The following is a 14,476-nucleotide window of genomic DNA, read 5'->3' on the forward strand; positions in this document are numbered from 1 at the left end:
GGCCACAGACCCCGGGGAAGTTGCACCAGCAGCTCGCAGGACCCTGGGTGCCCCTTGTGGGAGTCGCAGGGGTCTTGGGAGGAAGAGCAGGCTGACACTCAGCAAGGGTGTGCCCGCTCTGCCCGCCCCCGCACCGTCTGCTGGACGCTGCTTAACGCGCCCGCCTCTGCTGCCAGGTGCCTCGCGAGCGCCTCCCTCTGCAGGGCTGCGGCACGGGGAGTGGGGTGAGGTGAGGAAAGCAGCCCTTCCCAGCAGCTCCCGCGCCCCCTGCTGTCCCTTCCCTCCTGAGTCGCCGTGTCCTCTCCTTGTAAGGACACTGGTCATCTTGGTCAAGACCCCCCTCACTCCGATACAAGCCTGTCTTTTAATCACATTTCCAAATAAGGTCACATTTCGAGGTACCAGGGTCAGTGTCCAGGCCATCCTTCTAGGGGACACGGTTCAACCCACAGCGAGCCCTGCCCAAGGAGCAGGGAGGGGGGCAGCCAGGCCGCGGCGCCTCTTGCTGGGACCCCGCTGCCCTCCCGTGTTGGGGAGCCCCTCCCGCTGGCCGCTGTAAGGAGGTGCAGCCTGACAGTAGACTCACCCACCCAGAGGCGGTAACAGGCACACCCTCCCATTATTGTGGCTGCCAGCGCTCCAGGACCAACTGGGTTTACAAAAATAAAGTCGCATCATCTGCTGCCTCTACCGATCCCCTTAAAGCAGGTTATTAAGGGGAAGTGGGGAGTATCGGAAGCAGATGGAGGAGCCCTTGATTTGCATAAGGTGCCATTTCCATGGCTCGGAGCCTCCGCAAGGCAGTGATGTATAGAAATACACACACGTGAGCCGCGTCTGGGAAACAGGCACACCGATCAGCTACCAAAATAGGTCCAGGAGAGCCGGCCGGCGAGGGCTCGCCAGAGGGTACAAAGCACGGCCGGCCGCGGCACAGAAGTCTGGGCACAGCGACAGTGTTGAGATTTCAGCTCCAGGGATCTTATTTGTGTGCCGGCAGGACGGGCGTTTCTGAAAGACCTGGCTTTTCTTCTCTCTCTCAGAAGGGCGATTGGAAAAAGAAAAGAAGGACAAGAGAAAGGGGCACGTCCTCCCCAGCAAGCTGCCTTGAAGACGCTGGCAGGAAGGAGCGGGCAGCTCTCTGCCGCCCCAGGTGCAGGCAGGGGACGGGGAAGAGGAGCTGGACCCCTCCTCTGTGGGCAGGCAGCAGATGAGGCTGGAGATGAGGCTGGAGTGGAGGCAGGGTCCCGCCAGGAGAAGGGAGGTGGAGGCAGGAGTGGGGTGGACAGCTGACCCTGGGTGCTGGGCACGGTGGTGGGGCCAGCGTGGCTGGCAGCAGGTGAACCCTGGTCTGTACTAAGCCCTCTGCAGATGTGAGGTGCATTTGCACCAGGACCCTGGATGACCTGTCTGGAACTTGGTTCAGGGCTGCATGCAGTCCCTGGGACCGGGCTGAGCGGAGACGGCAGTGCCCGCCGTCCCCCTCCCTGTGGCCGACCCCACAGCTCTGCTGGTCCAGCGCTTCCTGCTCTGTGACCTGGCTCAGGTGGTGATGGGACCACTCTGGCACCCGGGCCAGGAAGTCTCTGCTTGCATCTGTCACAGGGCGCTCAGAACCCCGTGGTGACTCCCTAGGAGCTGGTGTCCTGGGAAAGGTGACAAGACACGTGGATGACAGTCCTGGATCTCCCCTCTTGGGAAGGAAGTCGTAGGGCTCAACACCATGGTCCAGCCTCGCAGATGAGGCTGGCTTCATCGAGAACCTCGGGTGCCGTCGCCGAGTGGTGACTGGGGGTGTTCTCGTTCTGCTCTGGCCACACTGTCCCCTTCACAGTGCCTGCTTGTCGCCGGGAAGAGGCTGCACGGGGTGACATTCTCAGTGGGGCCACATAGCCACTCAGGTCTCCCTGGTGGATGGTGAGTGGAGGTGAAGGTAGAGACCCCCTGGGCCCGCCCTGGCTCTGGCTGAAGCATGCCAGGGCCGTGAAGTGACAGAGGGTGCGGCCTCCTGGGTCCTGGGTCTCCAGGGGCCAACCTCTGAGGCCCAGGGTGCTCGGGTCAAAGGGGCTCGTTGCAGCACGTGGCTTCCCCCCTGGACCAGCCGCTTCCCAGGCTTTCCTACCGTTGGCTCTAGGTCAGAGATTTCCATGCTGGGAAATCCCCAGTGTCATCGAAAGAGATTGGGTCAAAATTCCAAAATGAATCTCATCCCTTTGAATTGAGATTTATGTATAGATCATATCAACGAGTCAAAAAGGAAAGCAATTCCTAGGACAATAACCCTAGCTGAGGCCGGCACAGTGGCGCACCCCTGTAATCCCAGTGACTTGGAGGCTGAGATAGGAGGTTGACAAGTTCAAGGTCAGCCTCAGCAACTTAGTGAGGCCCTAAGCAACCTAGTGAGACTCTGTTTCAATATAAAAATTAAAAGGGCTCTGGGGATGTGGCTCAGTGGTAGAGCAGCTCTGGGTATAGTCCCCAGCACTGCAGAACACAAACCCCATGCTCAGGAAAACAGATGACGAACGCTTGTGTTATGATATACTTTCCAAAGCGTCCCGAGTTCCTTTGAACATCGAGCTGCCTGGTGCATAGCAACCTTCCTGAGTTACATGTCTGTGATTATAGAAGACTTTTCAGAGGTGTGGATGATTCTGGAATGGAGGTGAGAGAGAGGGCAGTGCTCCTGGGAAGGAGGATGGAGGTCTTTCTGGCTTTTCAGAAAACTGTTGTGACCGTGGGGGAGGGAAGTCAGGCTGCTGGGCACCGTGGGGGTCTTTGCCTTGTGGCGGATTCTGTTTTGGGCAGACTGGTGCTCTTGCCACCTGATGCAGCCATGCACTTTACTTTATAGCTGTGTTGTCCCAGGGGCCAGCTTGCTCCCGGGGATGTTGGGCTGTGTCTGGAGACAGGGTTGCTATGAGTGGGGCTGGGTGCTAGTGCATTGTGGGTCAAGGCCACGGTGCTCTCAACGTCCTTCCTGCACGGGAGCCCCTGCCCCAAGAGTGACCTGGCCCCTCGTCTCCTGCTGAAGTGGGAAACTGCTTTTCCAGGTGTCCAGCAGGGTTGGGCTCCCTAACCCTTCAGCTCCAGGACTCTCATGCTTGATGGTGAATCATACCCAAGGCCCCTTCTTGACCAGTTATGCAGATCTGAAGTACTTGGTGACGACCGGGGACGTTCTGCTGGAACCCACCCAGGACACTGGGAGGCGGCGCTGGCCCCTCTGTCCAGGCTCAGGGTGAACTGGCCTCCTTGAGACATGTTCCTTCTAGGGCTCTGGCTACTGCTGCCACACTCTGAGCGGTTCCAGGCCCCGAGCCCTGCGGGGAACAGCAGGCTCTGCCCCGCCGCCCCCCATATTCTGCACACTTTAGGGGAGGGGAAGGGGCTATGGCAGCTCGGGGGTGGCATTCTGGGGAGGGGAATGTTGCTGCCCCTCAAGGAAGTCATTTGGCAGTGACAGGCCAGGGCGGGCCTGGTGCTGGCCCTGGAGCCAAGGAGTCTCTACAACCACAACAGGTTGTGAGAAGAACGGGCTTCGTGCCTCTGTTGAGCTGCCAGCGAGGAGAAACCTCTAGTAGATGCACTGGAAGCCACTGGCCACCAGTGTCCGGCAGCGTTGGTGATGCTGGCTCTGGGGAGAGGCTCCGACCTGCCCAGCAGCCCCTCGGTGCCCTCTGGCCAGCTCCTTCCCTGTGCACACGGGGGTGGTCAGCTTATTAATCATCTCAGAACTCCCACAGTCCTGGGCTCCTCTCTCTCGAGCAAGACTGGAAGGCCCTGACATGGACTGGGGACCTCCTCGGGATCCGAGTGGCTCTAACGCAAATCCCTGACTGGAAGGATGGAGAAACTGAGGCTCAGGAGGAGAGACCAACATGGCGGTCCTGAGCACAGGTCCCAGATCCGGGCCTCAGGCTCCCAGGAAAACAGCCCGCAGTGCGCCTGACTGCGCTGGTGACACCGAGGCTCCGGGGGACAGCGAGCTGAGGGCGTGGTGCTGCGGGGTGGACCAGGACACTGGGCTGTTCTGGACAGGAAGCTTCTGGGCAGAAGGGCACCCAGGCTCACAGCTGGGCGGGGCCTCGCCTCGCTGGGGCGCCTTCCGTCAGGCCGGGTTTTCCTCGTAGCCGCTGGGCTCTCTCCCTGGCACTGCCCGGCCTGTCCCACCCCTGGCATCTGTGTCACTGCCTGAGCTCACCCTGGGCTCCGTGAGCCTCCACAGTCCCACGGATTCCCCAGTCACCTTGACCAGCTCGCAGGGACGCCCACCCGCAGAAAGCGGACCCCCTCTGAGAACACCAGACTGACTAGGGCCTCCCCCTCTGCCTGGAACTGCTGAATAGTCAGGCTTTTCCGGGGGGCGGGGCCCGTGCGTGCTAAGCAGGAGCTCTACCCTGAGCTGCGCCCCGGCCCTCAACTTGCCACCTACGGCTGCTGGGAGTGGACACTGGCTGGGGCCTCATGGGTGCAGCTCCTGCCCGTCTTGCGGCTCTGGGTGTCTGAGTTCCACCCAGATCCCGAGGTGTATGCAGCTGGAAGAGTGCCTTCTGGTGACATCCCGGCTCCCCGAGATGCCAGGTGGAAGGACACAGGCACAGGTGAGCGGTGGTGGTGGCCCCGCCGCCCTGGGCTGGCCTTCCCGTTCAGGCTTCTGGGCGCGTCTCTAAGCCCCTCTCCGGGAGCGTGGGCCAGCGTCCCGAGGGTGCACTCGAGCGGGGAGGGCGTCTTCAGGCCGCCGGGCTGGGCACAGGGATGCCCTTAGCAGGAGTCGCTGCAGGGTCTCCCTGCATGGGGCCGTTTCAGAAGGACAGGCTCCAGAGCGCGCCCCTCCTGGACAGTGGCTGAGGCTGCAGACCCTGTGGCACTGCCGCAGGGCCAGAGTGTTTCCGGCAGTCCACGCGCCTTCCTTGCCGGGTCTGCCCACCACAGGGCCTTTGCTGGTCCCGGCCTCCTTGCTGGGCTGAGGCCAGCCTCCCTCCCCTTCTCTCCTGTCCCTGCGCACAGCCCCTGACTCGGTGGTAACTGGGAAGTCTCAAGGCCACACCATGCAAGGTGAAACTATTTAGGATTTTAAAATGACCTGAAATAATTTATGACTTGAATGACCCAAATAACTTTTGCTAATATATATTAGCAAAAAATGTACCTTAAGAGTATATAAATATAGAGTCCCAGCAGGACCGTATAAAAATACTCCCCGCTCCGCCCTCCTCCACGCCCGCTCTCCCGCACGCGAGGAATCCCAGAGCGGCCAATGCCGCTGATCCCGAGATCACCGCGGGACGCGGAGCTGAGGGCCCAGACTCGTGTCTGATAACGGGGGGGACAGAGACCACCCAAACGCCATGTCGGGATGTGGCCAAAACACAGGGTTCGAGCACGTTGCTGGGCAAATGACAAATATCCTGATAACGTTTACACAGCACAATCTCTTGGAACATCATCAAGTTAAAAATAAAACAGATTTCCGGCCATGGGGAAATGTGAGGGGGAGCTGAGGGCCCGTGGTCTTGGGGGGTCCGAGGCAGCTCAGCCGACAGCCACTGTCCAGGGCTGGTAACCAGAGCCCTGCAGCGTGGGTGCCTGGGGAGAGCTCCTGCCGTCTTGTCCTGGGGCATCTGTTCTGGGGAGTAGATGGCTAAGGAGAAGCCAGAGCAAGAGGAAGAGAGTGTCCAGGGGGTGGGGTGCAGGGGCTGTGCAAAGGCTCTGGGGTAGCAGGCGAGGAGGGATCGGCATGATGCCGGACTGCCCTCGGCTCCTTGTGGCAGAGAGTAGGAGCCAGGCAGCCTCCGAGACCAGCAGTGAGCGCCTGCTGCCGTCACATTGGTGTGCTTGACTGTCATTTAAAAAAACAGACGTTTTTGGTAAGAGCTTTAATGAGACGGAATTTACATACACCTGTACGATTCACCTGCGTCGGGGACACAACCCAGTGGCTCTAGTGCCTTCTGAGCCGGGTAGCTGTGGCCCGTGCTGTGAGCATGTCCTCGCCCCCGCCTCAGCTGTGGCCACCCGCCCCCGCCCCCTGCCAGCGCCGCTACCCCTGCCTGTGGATCTGCTGTGCTGCCGCTTCCTGCCTCGCGGCCACCACCTGCCATCTCTGGGTCTGGCTTCTGCTCCCACCGAACCCACGTCTCATAGTCTGTTCATTGTTTAATTGCCACTGGTGCCCAATTCATCCCTAAATATTTTTAAGAGAAAGATAATCTGAGTCCTCTCTAGCCAGGAAAAGGAAATCCAGCCTCGTTAAGGAGAAGAGGATGCCAAGGCTCCCGGCCTCTCCTCCAGCCTCCGCCCCATACCTCCTGTGGATTCCAGAGGCCATGGGAGCCTGGACCTCAGGCCCCTGCCTCGTGCCCTCGCCAGGCTGGGGGTCTGGGAGAGGGGTTGGCAGGCGGGTCTGGGGGCCACAGAGGGGGATTTGGGCTCATCTTCCTGTGAGTCCAGTCCGCTGTCCTGAGCCCACCATCTGCAGCATGAACCTCAGCCACTCCTCAGTCCCAATGTTGGGGGAGGCTGGCTTCCTAGCAGGCACCCGAGTGTCCAGTGCACGGTCACTTGGGCCGAGCTTGTACTTATTTTCTGATAATTTCCTTGTACTCTGGCCCCAGCCCCTCTGCTGGGACGATGGCAGGAGCAGAGCCCGTGTTTGGGGACACCATGCTCCCTGCTCCCGCCCTGCCTTCGTCACGCCATGCCTTCCTCCTGACCCAGGGAGAGAGGGAACACCGGCCCATTTCACAGCTGCAGCGCGTGAGGCCAGAGAGGGTGTGCTCCCCGCCTGGAGCCTCACAGCCTCCGCAGGACAGCCCTGCAGCGGGAGCCCAGCCCGCCCTGGCCCGTGCCCCACGTCCCGCGGCTGCGTCGGAGGTGCTTTTGTTTGCATCCTCTTTTATGTTCTGGCCTGCAAAATAAGGCTCTTATTTTTATATCGCATTTCCTATTATGATCTCAATAATGCCTATTGTAGAAAAAGGGAAAATTACCAAAAATCTGGAAGAAGAGAAGCATCATCCATCCATCGTTCTGCCGCCCCAGAACGTGAATGTGCTTCTCCACAGTATTTACTGAGCGCCTACTGTGTCCCGGCCTGTCCCAGCGGGAGGACCGGGCTGAGTGGCTCAGACGGGGTCCCTGCCCTGGCCGCTCCCAGGCCCAGAGGAGCCCACCTGGTTCTCCCCGGCCTTCGCTCCAGGTGAAAGTCCACCCGGGCTTGACTGTCCAGTGCACTGGGGGCCCTTGTCCAGCACTCCAGTGGCAGCACTGTCCGCGCCTCGCCCGGGGCCAGGCCCGGCCCGTGTCCCCTGCACGTCACGTGCTCACCCGCACGCTGGGGAGCTGCAGGCAGGGTGACTCTGGGCCTCAGTAATCGTGTGACCTCTGTAGCTGGGACGCCGCAATCGGATGGCCCGTGAGGCGAGGGCCTCTGCAGACTCTCATCGTGGGCCGAGTGGACAGTGGTCTTCGGGCCTCGGCTGCAGGAGGTGGCTGGTTGCCCCGGGTGCTGGTCTGCTGCTGATGTCCTGCCCGCTTGGCCACCCAGCCGCCACTCCTAGGACCCTCTGGCAGGAGGAGGACCAGCCCTGCCCTGGGTGGCCGTGTTGGGACTCTGAACACAGCACACCTGGCCAGGGACAGGGCCCAGAGGACAGGGCAGCCTGGGAAGCCCTGCGCAGCTCTGCCTGCCCGGGAGAGGGCTGGAGCCCTGCGAGCCGCCACCTGGCCCCCTACGCTGCCTCTCCCCTGGGCCTCCACGGCTTGGGTTCCTTCCTGCACAGGGACACAGGCTTCTAGCTGTGGGCATTGCGGCCCACTCTGGACGGGGTGCTGTCTTGCCCCCTGTCTTTGGGGTACTGCCCAGGCTTTGCTTGGGACAGTTGCTCCCTGATGTCGCCTTGGCTGACATTTTAGCCACTGTGGCCAGGGCATGTGCCATTCCAGGAGTGTCCAGGGAGGACTCTTGGGCCGAAGCTCTAGGTGGGCATGCGTGTGCCTGTGTGTGCTGTGGGTGCGTGTGCCGAGAGGTCACGAGCAGGTGCCCGTGAGCCGAAGGCCCCTGGCCACACCTGGTGCGTTGGGGACGAGCTGTGTCTCGTGACCAGACACCAAGAGGGCTCTGCCGGCGGTTCCTGCGCTCCTGCAAAGCCGCCAGGCCCCTGCCCCGGGGGCCCCTGCGTGGCTCACGCTCCACAGCCCCACAGGAGCTCGCCGTGGCCGTCTCGGCCACAGTACAGTTGACCACAGTGGCACCTGTGCGATCTGCCAAGGGACGAGGCCGGGGCAGGGCCCAGGAGACCAGCCGAGGCTTCCCTTGTCCTTCCAGTGGAGTCACAGGGACAGCGCTGACTCTCCCAGCTCCCAGCTGTGACCGCACACACAGAGCAGAGCCAGTGGGAGTCCCCGAGCCTCGGTGTCCAGAACTTTCCCTGGGGGTCGGTCACATGGACAGGACTGACCCTACGTGGCCCACCGTGGTCTGTGGCCCTCCAGAACTTGGGCTGGTACCGTGTAGCCCGAGGCCCCTGCCGTGAGCCACATGGAGGCCCCGTCTACCTGGGGTGGCCCAAGGCCCAGGTGGGCAGACACTGATCAGGCAGGTTGTTCCAGGGGCTGAGAGGTGACCTCCCAGGATCCAGGGACAAGGGTCGGGCCTTATGGGCTAGGCTGACATTCTGCTGCTCGGGACTTGAGAGGTCCTGAGTGCAGAGGAGAGAGGAGGGTAAGGGGTGGGCCGGGGGACGGCCGCCTTTCCAGTGGGAGGAGGAGGTCAGTGACATTCCCCTCCCCACCTGGGACTCCGTTCCCTCCCTGAGTCTCGCCCTCCCTGGCCCATCGCCAGGATGGTCTGTCCCTCCCTGCTTCCCCACTGGCTGTCCCCTGGCACCTGCGGGAGCTGCGGCATCGGCCTCTGCGGGGTGCAGGAGCCCCGGGGACGCGGCAGGGCTGTGGGCTCCCGAAGGCCCCTCTGCTGAGGCCGCCTGCTCTTGAGGGAGCAGCATGGGACCGGTTCCTTCCTGTTTTCACGGTGAGTTCAAGGTTCAGCGTCCTAGTTCCTGAGCTCCTGGGAGCACCTGTGTCGGGCCGGTGCCCTCAGGGTTTGTGGGGAGCCGCCAGCCCTGGACTTCGCTTGGCGCTTCCCGGGCACGGTGTCCGGGAACCTCATCCCCTGCAGCGGGCAGCTTCCTCCTCCTGGGCGTTTCCACCACAGCGCTGCTCATTGGGCAGCCCGGCCTTCCCTCCTTCAGAGGAAACGTTCCATCTCTTCCATCTCCGCCCTCCGTACGATCGGAAAACAATCTTCCAAATTGTTTCTCTTGAAAGCAGGAAACCGGGAACATGCCTTGCTGGGCCGGCTGCCAGGCACGCGGCTCCTCTCTGCTTTTCATTCCTGGACGCCTTCCTGTTGATCTGCTTGTTTGATCCTCGAGGGAGTCTGGGAGGGGAGCAGGGTTTCAGCCCCTGGCTGTGATGGGGAAGCTGAGGCCGGGGCCATCCTCCCAGGGGCTACTCCTCCCTGTCCACCCTTCTGGTGAGGAGCAGGGTGCTCTCCGTGAGGCCCCAGGCCCGAGTTCCCTGGCCTTGGGCTTCTTCCAGCACCATCCATCCTGGCCAACCAGTGCCCCAGACCGCATGGCCGGCAGGTGGGCTCCCCGGTGCCTCGCTCAGCTTCTCCCGCACGGTGTGGCCTCCCGATGTTCCAGCCGCTGTGATAGACGGTAGCTGGCCGAGCTCTCGGACGCGTGATAGATTGCTTGCATCGCTTTGCCTCGTGATTAATTTCCCATAATGGTCCTCTCTAACACCAAGGCGAAAAGAGGCGAGGGAGAAAAAACCTACATTATCCACTTTGTGCTCAGAGTATAAATGAATTAGATTTAATTTCTGTTTAATTGTTTCCATAGCTCAACCTCTGCAGACTTCACAGGATAATTTATTTTGCAGTCCTGGGGAAAGAAGGAGGGCGGGAGGGAGGCAGGGAGAACGCGCGGCCCAGCCAGGGGTCCGCCTGTGGATACTGTTTAATTACACCTGATAGTCTTATCTCCGTGTAATTACGGGAGTCTCGTCGGCTGCTCCGTCTGCTTCCGTCTGCACTCCAGGGATCGATGCCGGGTCAGACCTGGGGCCAGCAGTTTTCAGGGAGATGAGCCAGCGGCCGGGAGCAGCGCTGTGGTCGGAACAGGAGAGGGCTCCCGGAGTCGTGGTGGGGAGGAGGGTGGGGGACGTGCCCTCACAAGTGGGAATCTCCTGACCGCTGCGGTCCCCGCTGCCAGAGTGATAGCCGTCCCTGCCCCACGCCGCCTGGGCGACCGTGGGGGGCCCCTCCCTCCCCTCTTTAGTGTTGGGGTTCCAGGCTGCGGTTGGTTCGGTGGGTTCCACAGCGCTGTGGGTGGTTGGCGCTGCATCCTCAGGCCTCTCCTGGGTGCCCGTGGCAGCACCGCCTCTGCACTGCGTTCCCGGAGCCCGCCTGCCCTGCTTCCTTCTCCCTGCTTTCTCTGTGGGGGTTTCCGCCCATCACTTCAGTGTGCGGTGCCGTGGCCTTGAGCCTGTTCACCTTGCTGTGCACCATCGCCACCAACTGGCGCTGGACTTTCGTCCTCCCCATTTCAACTCTGTCCCCAGCGAACACTGACTCTGCACCCCTGCCCCAGGCCCCGGCCGCCCGACTCTGCCTCTTGGTGACTTTTCCTGTTTTGGGGCTCACACACTGGCCTTCCCTCTGGCTCCTGCACTCCGCCTGATCTTTTGGAGGCTCACCGTGGTGTGGCAGGGGTCAGCACTGCGTCCCCTTTGCCAGCCGAGGGACCGTTCACTGCATGGCCATAGCACACGTGGTCTATCCATGCACCTACTGGTGGACCTGCGATCTTTCCAGCCCGTTTTCTGAGGACGAGTCTGGGAAGGCCCGAGATGGTCCAACTAGCTGCTCGTAGCTTCTCCTCCAAGTTGGCTGGGCCGTGATCTTGGGGCCTTGTGGGGCCAAGCGTCCCTGGCCTCTCTGGGGTCACCTCTGGCCTCAGAAGCTGGAGCAGAGCTCTGGGTGTTGTGGGTGTCCTGGGCCTTGTGGGTCTGCCTGGGCGTGAGGATTGGTGACGGGCACCTTTGAGCCGGCTCAGGCGGCCTTCACACGGGTCGGGGGCCTGTGCCTCTGTGCCTAGGAGCGGAGCCTCTGGGGATTCCAGGGCAGGGGCCGAGCCGATGGGGCGCGTGCTGGGGAGCAGGGCTGCCTTGGGCGGCTCAGGGCTTGTGCCTGGCTTCTCCCAACTCAGCGTCCGTCCCTTCTCACTGTTTATCGTAAGCCCTGTGGGGACAGGAGTGTTTTAGGCAGTGGAAATAGTTCGTTTTTCTTCATTTGTTGTGCTGGGCGTTCGCCATGCCCAGAGAACGCTGGCGGCGGCTGGGGCAGCAGCTGGTGCTCCTGGCCGGTCACCCGCGCTCGTGCCCCGTGTCCTGGGCGGTGCTCTTGGTCACGGCAGGTGGAACAGGGGCTCGGGGCTGGAGTGTGAGACCTTGACTTGGGTCCTGGTGGCCAGCGCCTTAAAGGAAGCAGTTTCTGGAACGATGGCGAGTGCCCTGCTGGGAAGGCTTGGCCTGACCTCCTGGCTGTGGGGGCGCCCTGGCCTGCCAGGTGGTGTGCGGGGCCCCGTGTGGGGGTAAAGGGCGGCATCTTGCTCCGCAGGGGCCTGAAGCTGGCTCCTTAGTACCTGCCTGTGGCACTCTGGCAGAGCCCGTGGGCACTGCCCAGGGAACTGACGAGGGCCAGGGGTGATGTGGGGTTGGCATCGAGTGGACCAAAGAAATGAACAGGTTTGCTGGTACAAAAGGGCAGGGAGAACGTTCTAGACTGAGAGACGAGCAGAACAGAGACAGAGTAAGAACGGTGAGACCAGAGCTGACGGGGTCCGCCTGCCCCCGTGGCTGGGAGCTCTTCTCTGCTGGCTGTTCTCTGGTAACCCCAGTGTGGTTACTGCCGTGAGGCTCACGGAGGGGCCGTCTGATGCAGGAGGTCAGGGGGACAGTGGCTAGATGCTGGGCAGGGGGCCTCACGGGTCCCCTGGAGAAGCACTGGTTCAGTTAGCCCTGTGTGAACTACTCTGCACTGTGTCCTGGGCTGCAGGCTATGCCCTGAATGTCCTGCCGGGAAAGCACAGCCTCTGCCCCAGCATGGTGACCTCAGAAATGACCCCTCTCCCCATCTGCTGAATTCTGCCTCCACCAGAGCTGTTCAGGGGGGATCCAGTCCTATCAGATGCACTTTGCAGAGTGACTTGGCAGAGGCCGGCCTCTGCCTCAGGATGCCCGAGAGCATGTTGCTGAATCCAGAGAACTCCCAGCCCCCACAACAGGGAGGCACGGCTAGCTGGGCAGGGGTGGCGTCCCACCTGGGGTTTCTAAAACATCCCTGCCTCCATTCTTCCCCACCAGGTCCTAAGAGAAAAGCGCCACATGAGCTGCGTGACTTTAGCAGGGTTCCATTTTATGCTGCGCAAGGAACCATCTCACGCTGGCCCTCCTGTGCCCGGGTGCTGGGGTGTAGAAGGGCTCTGGCGTGCTTCAGATGCCCAGCAGCTTGTGCTAGAAGCGGGGTGGCAGGGGGCTTTGCTGAGTGATACAGGCAGGGTGGAGTCCAAAGAACTCTGCCTGTGGCCCTCTGGCCTGTTGGGCAGAGGCTGCAACCTGGCCGAGGACATCACTGGGCATCACTGGCATCCAGGGGCTGCTGAGGCTTGAGGAGGCTGCGGCCTGCCAGGTCCTACTCAGACCACCTGGAGTGCGTGTGGCTGTGACAGGCACCACACCTCTGTGAAATGGGTGGTTGAGATTCACCTCTCAGGTCCTGGGAGGCCGTGGTGAAGCGGGAACTGCCCACTGCTCAGACCCGTGCTGCACCCGCAGCGACACCTGTGTGTGACTGAAGAGAGTGACGTGTGTGTGCCGGGTCAGGAACCTCCCCACGGCAGGGCTGGACACAGCCTGCCCCAGAGGGCTGTGGCTCTGGAAGGCTGGAGTGGAGCCCTGGGTGTGGGACTCGGCAGGGGAGAGGCTCCCAGGGTGCTGGCTGTTCCCTCCCACTTGCCATGGCTTCAGGTTTGAGGGGTACACCACGTCCAGACGACTCTAGTTACATGGGCCCCACCTGGCAGATCTGTGGTGGAGGGCCCCTCCCCATCATCCATTCAGAAAGTTAGAATATCAGGGAAGAGCACTGATTGGTCAGGGTGAGGTCACGTGCCCATCCCCGGACCAATCACGGTGCTGTAGGACTAGCAGGGTGGAGTCACATGGCCACCCAAACAATCATGGTACCTCAAGGATTGGCAGGGCTGGTCATCCGCCCATGGTGTGTGGGGCATTTTGACTGGCAGCCCTAGAATCCCAAGGCTGAATAGAGAAATGGGCTGGTTGGTCAGCACACAGCAGGGACTGCTGGCGTAAACCAGTCTCAGAGGTCCCCGAGGGCAGTGTGTCCAACAGAGGAAACCCCAGGGAAAACAGATCTGGGCACTACGGTGCCCACTGTGCCGAGGGCCCAGCACTCTGCTGCCTCTCTCATGCCACCCAGGGTTCCCTAGGTGGAGGCCCATGGCTCTCTTGAGTGGCAGAGGACTGAGGTGTGGGGACCAGCAGCCTGCCTGGACCACCAGTTGGGACATGAACCCAGACAACCTGGCTCCAAAGAGGCCCCTTTGCCACCTTGCTGTGCATTATCACTGGGAGGCTGGGCCCCCTAGAGGTCAGGCTTAGCCATGGTGGCTGTGTTGTGTGGTGGCAGGCACCAGGTAGCGATCACCTGACACATGAATCCCTGCTGACCTCATGGCTCACGTTGGGGTCACCTCCCCCACTGTCCCTTTCCTGCCCACCCCACTCCTGGGCAGAACCGATGATTCCCCTCTGCTTTCTACTGAGTGGCCTTGCTACTGAGCCCTCCAGCACTTATTGCATTTCCAGAACTTTCTTCTTGTGCAGGACTCATGGGACTTTCTTCTCATGGGCAGGACTATTGTCCATATGTCACCTTCGTGTTTCCAGCCATAGGCATGTGATGGACGTGTAATAAGTGGCCAATTAATAGCTAAGTGAATAAACAGGGTCTCACACTGCACAATACACACACACACACACACAGACACACACACCCCAGCTCACCTATGTGGGTGTCAGAGCGTTGTGAACTTGCAAACACCCACTTGCCCCAGGAGTCCTGTCCTTTCTTCCCTTGACCTCAGGAGGACACAGCCCAGCTGGAGGCTCTTCCATGCCCTCTGTCAGCTGGGCAGGTGTTCTGCCTGACCTTGGCAGCTCGGGTGGACGGTGGCAATCCTGGCAGGAGTGTCCACCTGTGAAGCCTCAGAGGCTCTCTGGAGTGGGGGAGGTTCGGTGTGCAGCAGGGGTCTCACTTCCTAGGATGGGGGGCTGAGTCTGGGCTCCTGACTGTGTGGACTCTGCCTCCTCCACCTCCCTGCAC

The 14,476-nt window shown here is 61.3% G+C and overlaps 1 protein-coding gene across 8 annotated transcripts in view; it reads left to right on the plus strand.

Moving 5' to 3' along the window:
• Rbfox3 (RNA binding fox-1 homolog 3) overlaps window positions 1–14,476 on the plus strand; it is a 393,803-nt gene that overhangs the window by 56,723 nt on the left and 322,604 nt on the right. Inside the window, exon 1 of one of the 8 annotated variants that reach the window (XM_047544870.1) lies at window positions 4,586–4,604. The exons of the other annotated variants lie outside the window; for them this stretch is intronic. The gene's annotated coding sequence lies outside the window, so the exon portion shown is untranslated. Of the gene's footprint in view, window positions 1–4,585; window positions 4,605–14,476 lie in introns of those variants that run through there. 8 annotated transcript variants of the gene reach the window in all.

Source organism: Sciurus carolinensis, chromosome 3 (genome assembly GCF_902686445.1).
Source record: "Sciurus carolinensis chromosome 3, mSciCar1.2, whole genome shotgun sequence".
Lineage (NCBI taxonomy): Eukaryota > Metazoa > Chordata > Mammalia > Rodentia > Sciuridae > Sciurus > Sciurus carolinensis.